Consider the following 14,784-nt stretch of genomic DNA (forward strand, 5'->3'; position numbering starts at 1 on the left):
AAAATTCGCGTAAGTTATTTTTTGATTACCGTTGAACCATTGCCTAGGTTTTTTATCAATCATGAAATTATTTCTAACATTCTGACAGTAGCTGAGGCAACAAGCAATTTTTTGGTTTGCTGAACTGCGATCGACCTTTTGGTTAATACGTAATAGTTGTAGGAGTAATAATGACGCACTGAATTTGAACCGCAATTTATGTATAAGAGCAAAAAATTGTACATTCAAGACTGCAATAAATAAGTATTTATTTATTGGCTTTTTAGCGCTGACTCGTTTGTATCGAGTTAAAATCGCTTTGGGATTGAATTTCCACGATAAAATTGGTCTATGTTGTTTCTCGGGGTTAACGCTCTTCCTGTCGACTTCATGATCGGTATAGAGGCGAAATCCTGAATGTGTAAAAATGTAAATACATGCGAACATACTTTTTCGATTTTGTTCATCTTCGTTAAGGGGATCCCATGCCCATATGACCTTTGATTTGAATCCCTTAGCTTTCTAATGTTTTTTGTAACTTATCATATTAACAGCAACGGCTAAAAGCAATATTAGTAGTAGCCCATATTTACTTCAAAGTTCATTGTTTTCGAGATATTTGGCTTCAAAGTTGAACAATTTTGTTATTGGCCATAACTTTTGTGTTAATTAGTTTAAAATTTAAACCAAATTTTTAGAGACGTCAAAGACGAACACATATATTTTATTATGTAGATTTCGTATACGTAAGATCTTTTACAGCAATCGAGATACGAAAAAAAGTGCTTTTTAGACAATGTTTAAAAAAAACATAAATAAATAAGTATTTATTTCTTTCAAAATTCGTTAGACAAAAATGGAGATAAAAGATTAAAGAACCGAATCGTTTGTCTTATAATTATATATGTAGTGCAAAAGTAGGAGATACGATTCAAAACTTGTCGAAAATCGATGAAAACCTGGGGTAGCCTCTTAAGATCCTGCGCAGTTAAATTTGTTAATAAAATTATCAGTTTAATTTATAAACACAGTATAATGGATCTTTTGATTGCCTATACCTACCTATATTAGAAAATAAAATACGAATTCATTAAAATTATTGTTACTTTATACAACGCGCAACAAATATTTAGATGCTTATATTTTAAGATTGAACTGATCTATATTTAAAATTATTGGGTTAAAGCATATTTATGGCATCAACATTATTGAAAATTTCCGCATTGATCCTTGGCATCAGACCACCAGCCACCTGCAATAATAACAGAGCCAATTTCCAGGTAGGTGTCTGGCACTCGGGGTCAGTCCATTACTCATTTCTGAATGGACTATTGAAAATTTTACGTTGATACTGCATCATGTTACTGAAAGAGCTCCAGAGGTTATTTACAATGTTTACCCGTAAACACAATCCAGCAGCATAACTTAACACGTGCAGAATGCAAAGTAAAGTAAAGAGCAGGAAAAAGAATCCGGTCATAGCCCTGTTTCCCGATGTTTTTATGGCAGGTATCGAGGTCATTATCCTTCGTCTGAAGCAAATTATAAGTATAATGTTTATCTGTTACGAATGATGACTCCATCAAGTCCGATTCACTGAGCACGAGCACGAGTATGGTGCAACGAACCCCTCGTGAGGAAAACAAGGGGTCGGCCCATCTCGAGGGAGGTCAGCTGCTGTTACGGAATCCAATCAAACGTTAGAAACTTGTAATAGGAAAACACGGTCTCGGATTTTTTTTATTACATCGCAGCTTTTTAACTTATATGGGTTTGTATTATTTGTAAACAAGGATTTTTATAATTTTATTAGAATCTATATCTTGATTGATGTATTACAACCTTACTGAGTTACTGCGCTAGATAAATACACGAACCAGACATAGATATTTATATGGTACGTAAATGTTCATGCCAAGTTTCATGTCATTTTTTTTAAAATGAGAAAGTAACTTGACCAACTTCGATTGCATGGGAGCGGCTATTTGGCGGCGGCGGCGGGTCCAACTCTAGTTACGATATTAAAAAAAGAATAGAATATATTTATTTGCTTGAATACGTAACAATCAGACCTTATAAAATAGTTAGACACAGTATTCAGTCGACACAACATCGATATGCAAACATATTTTTTTTAAATGTTCTAATTTACTATAAATAGTTATAGTATATATTCATGAACAATACAGGAGTCTGTATTTACATACAAGATATATACAGTGATACTACGTAAACGAAATTAAAAACTCGCTCCCCAAGGATTCCGTGCCGGCGGAAAACGTGCGAGCTCGACTTACCGCTATCTTTGACCCAGGAATACCTCTCCACGAAGCCGTCTACTTCTCCACACGCATAATGTAATTGGCACTAGTTTGAAATGACTTTAGGCCGACAGGTGCCTTTCTATTATTTTTGATGATTTTAAGCCGTAGCAGCGTACGCTCAGTCAAGTTCAACGAGAAGGTTAATGGCCGCCGGAAACGGCTAGTGTTGTGACAAACCCTACCCGAAGTTAAGAGATGTCACCTAAAATCGATATTCAAACGAAAGTTTAACAGCCATACTTTTAAAATGTATATACGGGCTAGGGGGAGAATGTGAAACTTTTGGAAAGGAGGTCTGCACGTGTCATTAAATTTAGCGCCACCCAATGCTCTTATACAATATTCCTCGATCATAAATGTCCTCTGGACGTCAACAAAATTACCCCACAGTTGCAGGCCGTAATTAAGGGTAGATGACACATATCCGTGGTAAGCTGCTAACGCGGCCTGCTTATTTAATAAACGGACGGTTGACTAACTTGTAATCCAGTAACTATACATTTAGCGTTAGCACCAAATCCGGTAGTTCTGATTTTTTGCAAACTTGTTTGTGATGTTACCCCAATGAATAATCCAAGTTTGTGACCTCGAGCGCCAAACGCAACTTTGTCAAACATCGAAAAAACCTCAAAAATTTCAGTTTATGTTTAGATTTGGGCGATTATAACCTTAAAGGATTAGTTTTTGATAGTACCTTCTCATGACGTTTTTAAAGTAGACTAAATTTACTACGTAAGGCAGAGAAGAAAACTGCTTAAGAATAATAATTCGTTCAATGTAGGTATACTTTCGCAATAAAACAATTGCTTTGTTTTTCTCAAGTTTTGGCTGATTGATACCTTACCCGAGGTCATTAACCGCGAAACACGCATAGGTAAATAAGAGGGTTTAAAAGGCTTTCCCGTTTTGGGAGCATTGCTCTTTCGCTAACATATTCAGCGCTAATCACGACACATTGTCTCCGCGCCTCTACGGCCGCTTGTAAAAAGTTAAGCATTGTTTTTTAGCTCTCGTAGGAAACAAATATACATTGTGACTTTAGTTTGGATCTCCTGTGTATATAAATAGTAACTCGCAATCATCAATAATAATCATCAATCAAATAGTAATATGTCCTTGCAATCATATAAACCTGAATAAAATATTATTGAATAGATGGATAGATATACGCAACATACTCCAATACTATTCGTACTATATAGTCGTATAATATGTGTAGCTATAGGTACATGGTCGGTAGTTTGGCAGTCGCCCCGGCTGCGCCAGCGTTCATTCAGCAGCGCTGTCGCAAGCGTTGCACAACCGCAGACACATTAGAGCAAACATCCGGATTTATTTGGGTTATTGTTTCAGCTACTCGAATACTGCGGACTTCATAGACGACAAGGTTATGTAAATCTTGCCAATGTACCGTTTAAGGAAACTGAAATTGTAATTTCGACTGTAAGAACAAACTCTTGGAAACTTTTATCTTTTCCTGAAAACAAGTGAAAATTATATAAACAAGACTAGGAGTTTTCGGTAGATTTATAAATAACTTTTAAGATTTGAAGGACTTTATAATGAAAATTCCTAATTTAATCAAACCTACCTACTTACCTACTTATTACCCTGTTATGATGTTCGTATGAAAATATGGTTTCAGACAGAATGATGTAACATCTTAATCAGAAATTTAGTTTGTCTCTTTCTTAGAAACTCGTTTTCACATTTAATGACGATGACACACTTAATAAACTTTCCCAGAAGTTGTATTTTGACACCATCGTTATCGTCTATTATCGATGTAGGTACATCTGTTTCAAGCACGCTTTCCTGCTAAATTATGCAAGTCTGTAACGGATCCACCAATCATCTGGAAGTTATCTAAGTTCTTACTACTTCGGCAATAGAGTCTGTTATTGTTTCGTCAGAGTTTTATATAGATAGGTTTATATAGGAACGTGTAAAAAGACGTGACCAAGAAATAGGTCGACCCTTTTTTAACGTCGCCATTTCCGCGTGGCAACCGCGGCGATCACAGGAAATTAACCAAGCCCTTGCAAAAGTGGTTAGGAGCTACGTGCTAAATCAAAAAGAATTAATTACTGCCACGAGTGGTTTCATTATTCAACTAAATAATTTAGGTATCGTTACACGGTTGTAATTATTTAATGTATGTTAATGAAACAAGTTTAAATCACTCAGTTATTCTTTTCTCGGTCAAATTTTATTTTCTTTACTTTCCTCGGAGACTGTTGTACCAGAAAATAATGAATATATTATTTACATACAAATTGTACCTATACTGTAATTATGTAAACTTTAGATTTTTATTGTATCTACATTTGTAACAAAGATACGAGTAGGCATAGCTATGGTCATAAACCTTGGATATTTAAGTGTGTACGTGATAGTTGTGTAAAAAGTGAAATAAAAGTAAGGGATATTTTGACCTACTTGCAATTTTTCTCTCTTTATTACGACGCTCTTTTATACTGGCGCATTTGTCCCTCTCTTTTTACGTATTTACCATATTTACGTTTGCAAAAATCTCTGTTTATTTGTAATTACAAAACTTAGGTCGACGTCGTTTGATCGTAACTTATTTTTATATGGCTTTATGCTGAACTTAAGGTTGACTCAGGTTAAGGTCTTCTATTTAACTTTCAAATAATACACATCTAATTTAATTTAGGTATTAGAGTACCGGAGTGGCAGTACAAACAAGTTTAAAAATATGTACGTGTGTAATTATGTATGTAACATTTTACTGTAACAAAGAAACCGGACAAGTGCGATTCGGACTCGCCCACCGAGAGTACCGTACGAATTTAATTTTTAGTATTTGTTGTCATAGCGGCAACAGAAATAAATCATCTGTGAAAATTTTAACTGTCTAGCTATAACGGTTCATGAGATACAGCCTGGTGACAGACAGACAGACGGACAGTGGAGTCTTAGTCATAGGGTCCCGTTTTTACCCTTTTGGTACGGAACCCTAAAAAACAACATAATTTACAATTTACCCTATTAAGATAGATGGCACACCTCAGTAAAAGATACAGATAATAAGTAAGATAATATCAGAATAAACTAAATAAAATTGCTTGCTTTTGCGTGTGAGTTGCTGTCACAATTCCTGCTCTTGTATAAAATACATACAAAAATGTCGTATAAATAACCCCTCAATGGGATATTAAATCCAGAACTAATTCAAGAAACCTCGGAAATCTAATTCTTAATTTAAGAAACTTCGGAAGAAATGCAGCTGACCCATGGCTTTTTATGCCACCCTTCCTTTTCCCATCCGACGTCCATTTCTTTCAAAATGTATATAGGTAAGGTAATATTTAAAACTTGACAATTTAAAAGTGCTTATTGCTAGGCCTATTTGAATAAAAAATATATTGAATTGAATTGAATTGAATTGAATATATTTTCAACACGGTGATACATTAGAACAAACGTTAATAAAAATTTCGAGTATCTATAAAAAAGAGTGGTTGTTTTACGTTTTCTTAATAGTTTTTCTGCTTAACAGTTAACACTAGCAGTAGATCACACTGCAACGTATCTCAAACGTGTTGGTTAATAAATCTGTCTGAGATGGCGGTAGTTGCAGACTTTATGAATGGAACGCCTACGATACGTATCTGTGACGTAGTTACACCTTTGTGAGAACAAAAATAAAATAAAAATCTACTATCAAACCATAGGCTAAAACACCCAATTATGGCACCATTTTTATGTAAAAATGTTTCTTTAAAAAGCTTTTCCATCAATACAGGGCTGCAGTAAACAGCTAGGCAACCCTTAATTCACAAAAACATTTTTCGAATGATAGAAATCACGCTCCGATTTAACTTGAAAATGAAATAGATTGTCTGATCGTTTTACTATCGGATCGAGTAAATTCCAATAGCAGTCCAGTTAACCTCATTTATTCGTAGATTGCATCTATAACTGCTCTACTTTTGGGCGATTAGCATAAACGTTTTAAAGAAAATAACTCGACAGATGTAGGATTTTAATAAAATTTAATACTGAATAATAAATATATACTATCTCTCCATTCATAAAATTTTCAGTGTGTTGCGTAATGGAAAGTAGGACGGATGAGGTTAAATAATGTGCATAGACTAGAAATGAGGAGAAAGGTCCTCTACGGTAAAAGATAAATACTTATGATATGGTACATTTTCATTGTTATTGTACCTACAAAACTATATCAAGGCTCGGTAGAAATTTGAAAAAGTACCGTAATCATGAACTTTTTAAGAAGGAACATACTTATACTATGCTAGCAACAATTCAAACACTAAGGGTCGGTTTTGCACCAAACTGTTTGTCATCGTTAAGGAGTTCGCAAAATCTTATTGTATGGAAAGTTTCATAGTAAACCGCCGCGGCGCACCGGGTGACGTTGATCAGTCTTGTCAAGTGCGGATGGTGCAATTGGCACTAATTCATTCATTTTAAAACAAACTTTTTTAATACAGTTGCTCAAAAAGTGTGCGGAAAGTTGGTTTTCGCGAACTAGTGCTTTTCACTTTTCCAATTTTTTTTAAATTTATACTTGTTCCAATTCACGACTACTTATTGATGAGTGGTAATATTAGTTTCATTTAAACGTCGTAATCTACATAAAAACCCACTGTTAATTTTAGAATACGAAAAATATACATATTTTATGTTTTATTACTTACCTCTTCATCATTATAACACGTTTATTTTTTAATATTGAATATTGTAAAACCGTTTTTAATAAGTTGTCTGAATGGAACGGAATAGCTATGGAAGGTAGAGATAGGAATAGCTGCCGAAACGCCTGTCAAAGAAGAGGCGTTTTTTCTTAGTGCAAGCATGTTTTAAGTTCCAAAGTTTTTATTCCTTACTTGTTGTTTTTATTATTTTTTCGCAACAGTTGCGAATACAGTTACTGTATTTAAACAACGTCGTTCGATACACGTGCAGAAATGTCATTCTTCACTCGTCCCGAGTCTTACTTTCCGCACTAGCATCGAAATGTACTATATCCTTTGACGACCGGTCTGGCCTAGTGGGTAGTGACTCTGCCTGTGAAGACGGTGGTCTCTTGGTTTTGAAACCCGCTAAGGGCATTTATTTGTGTGATGAGCACAGATATTTGTTCCTGGGTCATGGGTGTTTTCTATGTATTTAAGTATTAATATATTATATATATCGTTGTCTGAGTACCCATAGCACAAGCCTCCTTGGGCTTACCTTAGCCAATTTATCCAAAGGTCAAATGCTGACGAAGTCGGTCCGTTTTTTTTTTTTTTTTTTTCACTTTTATCGATAGTGACTATACTACAGTAGTTTCCAAAATAAAATTAAGCAGTTAAAAAAATAAAGGTATTAATTGAAGCTAAGTAAAAATACAAATGATAGATAAGGAATTGTAGTAAAAACATTGTAACATAACATTGACTGCAGGCACTTGAGAAAAATGCTAAAAGAAAGCAGAAGCACGAGCTCAGATATACCATACAGCAGTTAGAAAAATATTTTTTGTCAGGCACATTAATATAAAAACATTAATTAATATAAAAACGCACGTAAATAAAAGCAGCTAACATTAAATTATAAAAAAGATAAGGCAGCATAACGCGGTAATCTATATGAAATATACGCTCGAAAACGTCACTCTATTCTTTTTAATACTGGATACGATGCATACGAGTCAACAATTTGTGTACGTACTTTTATATGAAACGTTACGATGACATAGCTGGCGGCCGAGCCAAGATGATCATATACAGAAAACGAAACGAGACGCTAAGATAAACGTAAATCCATACTTCCATACTAATATTATAAATGCGAAAGTCTGTCTGTCTGTCTGTCTGTCTGTGTGTTCCCTCTTCACGCTTAAACCGCTGAATCGATTTAGATGAAATTTGGCTTAGAGATAGGTTGAGTCTTGAGTCCCTGAGAAGGACATAGGATAGTTTTTATCCCGAAAATCATCCCTTAAGAAAGTAAAAAGCGGGGTGGAATTGAGATAATTAATGAAGTGCCTGCTAATTTGTGTGCATAATATGCTCAAATTTAGATTGCTATGAGAATTTTTCCAGGCGCTATTCTTACTCTAGCTGCGGTTACTAAGTCCATGCAGACGAAGTCGCGGGTAATAGCTAGTAATATATAGAAATGATAGAGTTTCGTTCAGTTTTCTGTAAATGATTGAAAAAACTCGTTACAAATGTTGTAGACAAGTAATTGTCAGTTTCTCGAGTAAAATAAACCTTTAATAATTAGACCGTATGTCATAATAATCGTTCTATTACCTATACTACGCATTACATACCTATATAAAGTAAGCAGCGAGCTGTATAAAATAAACAAAATATGTTGCTGTGGTTGATAGCATGGTGGCCTGTGATTGGCTTACTTGACAGAAATTTGTAAACATTATTAAGTAGGTAAGTATATGTGTTGTTTTTTTGGGTTTTAAATTAAATTAAATTGAATTATATTAAAAAGCTTTTATTTCGGACAAGATATTCATATTACAACATAAACAAATTACAAAGTTTTAATGTTTGAGTTGACGGTAACGTTGGCCTAGTCATTAGTTTTATGAATTCTAAAAATGGCTAGTCCCCTAAAACTAGCACATGAGTCAGAGATCTTGGAGATCAGTATTATTATTACTCTTAAGTCGCATTATGGCTGAGTGTTAGTATTTTCTACGTCAGGCATTAATGCTGGGAGTCTACGTCAAAAGCTTAAATAAATGTTAAATTGAACTGCACGTAAGCCACGTTGTCTTCAATGACAGTTCTGTGCATTTCGTACGTTATTCTATGTCTATAGATTTCAGTGGCCCATTCATTCATGCGACGCTGCTTTACGCGATGGGGACCGAAGTATGGCCAGCAGCAACATGTTTATGTGCTAACAAATTTATGGTTTGGCCGCTGGTGCCAGTTACACAATATGTTTAGTTTACAGTAGACAATAATACGCAAATAGCACAGTTACAAAACTTTATTACACTTTCAAAATTAGTGAATTTTAATCGTTGGTAAACACTCCGTTAAAATACCTTGTGAAGACTATTAAAATACTGAAAGACACCCCTCTTTTATTGCTGCATTTTTATTGTTCACCTTGGAATCTGTTTTATTAGGTGCACTGACTAACAGTATTAATTTTCACTAAACAACTGTTCACCTTGAATCTTTCTGAGAATTAAATGTAATATAATATATAATTGGCCCTTATAATTGGTCTGAATTAGTTATGGTTGAACCGGGAATCGAACCCGCTACACGAGAAAAAAAATGACCCTCTAGCTTTATCATACTGATTGAAAGGCTTCATCATAAGGATTATTTTTTGCTAAATAAAGTAGTGTCAGAAATAAAAGGAATACCATGAATTTTAACATTTGATGTGAAATAATCAAAAGAGTGCGACTTTGGATTCAACAGAATGGGACTCATTTTGAGCATTTGATAAATTAAATTGATTAGCTTTGAATTAGAAATGTTAAAATTCATGGTCGTCCTTTTATTTCTGACACTATGTTATTTAGCAAAAAATAATCCTTATGATGAAACCTTTCGATCAGTATGATAAAGCTACAGGGTATTTTTTTTTCTCGCGTAGCGGGTTCGATTCCCGGTTCAACCATATAATTATTTAAAAATCAGTGAATGCACTTTAAATTGTTTTTTAAATTGAAATAATGTCTTCTTTTAGTAAAAAGTTCCATCTACAATATTCAGGGTACTTTCCCGCCATGTGGCATAGCCGTGGGACGCCCTGTAGATTCAGTAGAAATCTGCCCCGGCTACGAATCTTTTCGTTGTTCAATTCACTTCGTGGTTTGCTATCGAGTGGCGCCACTTGAAGCACATATTTCCTTTCCAAAGTTTTCCAAAGGTAAGTGGTGCAAAGACGCAACGCAATAACAAACCACGAAAGGGTTTCCGATGAATGTGAAAAAATGATCAAGTTATATTAGATACAAAAAGGAAGAATGGCTTGCCAAGTTTGGAACTAAAGGTTACGTTTGAATTACTACTTATATAAATTTTGAAAGATTTTATTTCAATTATACATTTCTGCTAATGGCATACGTGTCAGGCGCTTTCCGCTCTGCGCACTCAATCAGACTTTAATTGCCCTTGGAGTACTACATTTAAGTAATATATTTGTTTTTAACGACCATTCGTCGAGAAAGCGGAGAAAAATGTGCGGAAAACATAAAATTGGCGCCGAAACGCAGTAAAAAGGTCAACAGCCCTGTAAAAATGGCAATTAGAACACAGATTTTGAACCCTTACAGTAGTTATCATTGCCCCGACTCAGCCGTATAACTAAAAATTACAGAAAAGTTTTTCCAAGGTATCAAGGAATAATATGCAATTCAGATTACCCTTACGAAGTCTCGGACAATGTCACAAAACTTTCCTTCCGCCATTTCAAAGAAAAACCAGCAATACAGCTTCCGAGTGAGAGAATTGTCATGAATAAAATATGCGAGGCCTTAGCCTTCGCTGGTTCTGCGATATTGGCAATCCGTGGAAGAATGTCACGAGCTTTAAGCTTTGAAAATAGGTACGTGTTTGTTTAATTAGTGATCACCTTCGCTTTAAAAATAGCGACGGGCGTAGCATTGACGATTCGCTAATATTCGATTTTAGATATCATGTCTGCGCCATAATCCGTAGTGAGCAGGATTAATTCTGCGTATTCAGTCAATTATAAGCAACTGTATCGTACCAATAGGATAAGTAAGATTAAGGTTTTTATCTAGTGTACAATAAAGGGATAATTTGTAATGTATTACATGCTTGGACACACCGCAATTAGAATACTTTTTGTTACACTTATAATGTTGATAATATACGTCGTTTTGTTATTTTATCTCAACTACAAAAGGGTGCTCAACCATTTTGTAATGTTAAATGTTGTATGAATCCCAAATAATTTAAATTTGTATTTTTCAGATAATACCACCAACGTCAAACCAAAAGCTTATAATGGATTTAAGGACGTCCCTAGGCACAACTGGTGGTCTAGCATAAGTTGCGTTCTCGCGCGCGACTCCATACATCTAGCGCGACTACAAGTATGGACTCGCGCGCGAGAACGCAACATATGCTACACCGTCTGAGCTGTATGTAGGGGGAGAACATACTACCCTTGATGCAGGGAAGAGTTGTAAAAGCTCTTAGTGAGAACAATCGCCAAACAGGACCGAAACACTATTCTTAGTCGAAAAATATGATAGAAAGTATATTCGAATATTGTATGATGGATAATGATTGTATACTAAACATTTTTTGTGAGTTGCGATGTTTTTAAAGTACCTAGTGTTGACTTGGTGGTGACGTGCATTACAAATTATTGTACGTGGGTCAGATTTTCTTTCGTTGTCTTGTTTCTGACTACTGTCAAGCTTATATTGGTGTCTCTTATCAAATAAATAAAAAAGTCGAGTGCTATTACATGTCTTTATAGCTGTAAATTATGTTTTACTTGCGAAAAATTAAAAACTAAATTTCATCCCATACAAAAAGCTACACTCCGTCACATTTTTTGGGGACAAAAACAAGACAACGAAATAGTTATTTGTTATACAAGGGTGCAAAGTTGTATTTTACCCGCGAGTGTGGAATTGAAACACGAGCAAGCGAACGGATTCTATAGTTGAACCACGAGCGAAGCGAGTGGTTCTAAAATAGAATCCTGAGCGTAGGGAGTGTTTCAACACACGAGAAGTAAAATACATTTGCACCCGTGTGTAACACAACACTTTTCCCCTCACTATAGCGAGGAAAGTGCAACATCCAAAGGCGTTAGATCATCTTCATCACTTTAATCACTCATTTTTTTACGATAATACGATATTATAACAGAAAACTCTGGAAGTTATGTATTTTTACGTGTCGAAGTCGGTGAGATTTTTTTTTGACAATGTTGACATTTCTGACGATGCGTTTTGAAATTGCATCGACTCAACTTGTACGTTCAGAATTACATTCAACATCATTTAAATAAAACGAATGTTTCTTATGGAATTTAAGGTTTATGACTTAAATTCATTAAATAAAGCTAAATTTAGTATTTTTTATTAAATTCTCAAACCATTTATTTAATGATAATTAATATCGAACGAACCATTATTATGAGCGTTTTACGTTTTGTTATCTGTCAAAAGCTACTTAAACACGCTCTATCCAAGGTCAAATTACTTTCCCCACTAGTGGATAAAATGTGTTTTTCCCCGCTTGTTTTAAAGGATAAAAGACGGCTTTCCGAACTAGTGAGGGGAAAAGAATTTTGACCCATGTAGGTAATGTGACTTCTCATGCAAATAATATTTGGCTCGGATCGAGTCGGTGGCGATCGTGCAATGTTTCTTGTTTATGTCATTAACTGGATTCATGGACTTCTGCGAAATATTACACGTCTTAACTTAACACATAGCTACAGTTGTAGAATAGGTTACTGACGTTACTGTACACACGCCTAGATGAGATGTCATTACGATGTCATTACATCTCATATAAGATGTCATTACGATACGATGCAGATCTGTCAGTGTCTAAAGTGACATTTTCAGTTGAAGAAATGTCACTTTTGACACTGATAGATCGGTATCGTATCGCTGTGACGTGACATCTTATAAACATTGTTCGAAATGGGCCGTTCAACTAAAGTGGAGTTCAATAGAAAGGGCAAATACCTAATGTAAACAAACTAACTTATCTTCATTACTTCGTAATCTCGCATTACAATGATTGCATAACTTTTATAATTTTCATATTCTAGAAATCATAAGTAAAAAAAATATTTAATCCTTCCCTAACATCCTTCCTTATACGTCAGACGCCATAATTACGTCATTATTACCTCATTATGACGTCACTGACGTCACTTTGCTACCTGGGTTGTAATCAAAGAGCCGCCTGCTACAGATTTTTCAAAAATGCCGCGTTTTTCAAAGGTTCAACTTTCATTAGCCAGACTCTATACGGTTATAAACGATGTTTTAAGTACCTATAAAAAGGATCTTACCCTGTAGGTACATCCCTTTATAATCACATTAAAATTATACGGTCATTCCGCGCCATCTCATAAGAGTCATAAGATACGGATAAATGTAGGACATTGGCTTACATCGTAATCAACATTAGAAACACCAGAAGAGCTCTGGCTAATCATATCGGTCGAAGTGGCGCCACCGTACCTACCGGCTTTGTTCGTCCCTCTTTTTAAGGTCAACCTAGAATATGGATGATTCTTCATGACGAATGATACCGATAACTGAGTCTTAATAACAGATATCGATTACAGTCTGATGATACAAATAATAACATGTCTAGGTCAATAAGAAGGCCGAAGGCAACCGCCTTGATATTTTATAAAGCGTTTCAGAGCGGCAGATGTTAAAAGTGCACCTATTTGCCGAGTAAACATCGTAAATTTTTGATGCTTTGATGTTCTCAACGACGGAACTAATCTACTGCGCGGTCGTCACAAACAGCATTGATAAAAGAACACAATGGAAAGTTGAAAATATTTCGCGGGAAACGTTAATAATCTGTAAAACTATGTCACTAAATTCTTGGGTACGTTTTTCAAGTTAGGTACTTGCACCTTAATTTTAGAACAGCTCTCGGAATCATCTTGATCCCATTTTAAGATGTAAATTTGTCTAGTTAAATGGCACAGACCCTTACCCGAAGGATTAACGAACGAGGAGTCACCGAGTCAACGGCCGACCCCGATATGTTTACAACCGTTTGATTAAACCCTCCTACACCCGTGACTAGCATTGAAGTACACTCAGTAAAAAGGGGCTCAGCTGCTGCCGGAGCCTTAAGTACCTAATTTAATTACAATGAGACCAAGCCACGACCAAGCGAACAAAGCCTTTGTTTCCCCAGCAACCTACAGCTAAACCTACCTACTCATAACAACAGAACGTAAAGATGGAAAGTACATATAATAAATTTCTGCTTCCCGAGAAATTTCCAATAATTGAAGAAATCTCAAGAAATCAAATTTCGTCGGGTACAATTTAGGATCGGTAAGTTTGAAATCATGGAAAAGTTTATGTACCTACGATACAAGTGCGAAAAATAGGAAATTCGCAACGAGTGGCGAATTTTAAAACACGACCGAAGGGAGTGTTTTAAATCGACACGAGTTAGTTTATTAAACATTAGTGCAGAATATGAATGACATGTGTCAATTTAAAATGTGAATAACTTTGTAGGCTTGTCACTGCCCTCCGTCGACTAAAATTTATTTGGTAGGATCCATTATGGATTCGAGTGGACCTTTTGTGCGTTCAGATCTATCAATGGATTTGAACGGATTTATCGGACACTAGAATCCACAACGTGCTGAAGTGGACTTTTGGTACATTTGTATCCATCAGTGGATTTTGAGAAACTTCGCACTATGCCTATACTTTTTATTATTTTACTTTTTGTTATCTGGTTAGGTTATT

Source organism: Cydia strobilella, chromosome 4 (genome assembly GCF_947568885.1).
Source record: "Cydia strobilella chromosome 4, ilCydStro3.1, whole genome shotgun sequence".
NCBI lineage: Eukaryota > Metazoa > Arthropoda > Insecta > Lepidoptera > Tortricidae > Cydia > Cydia strobilella.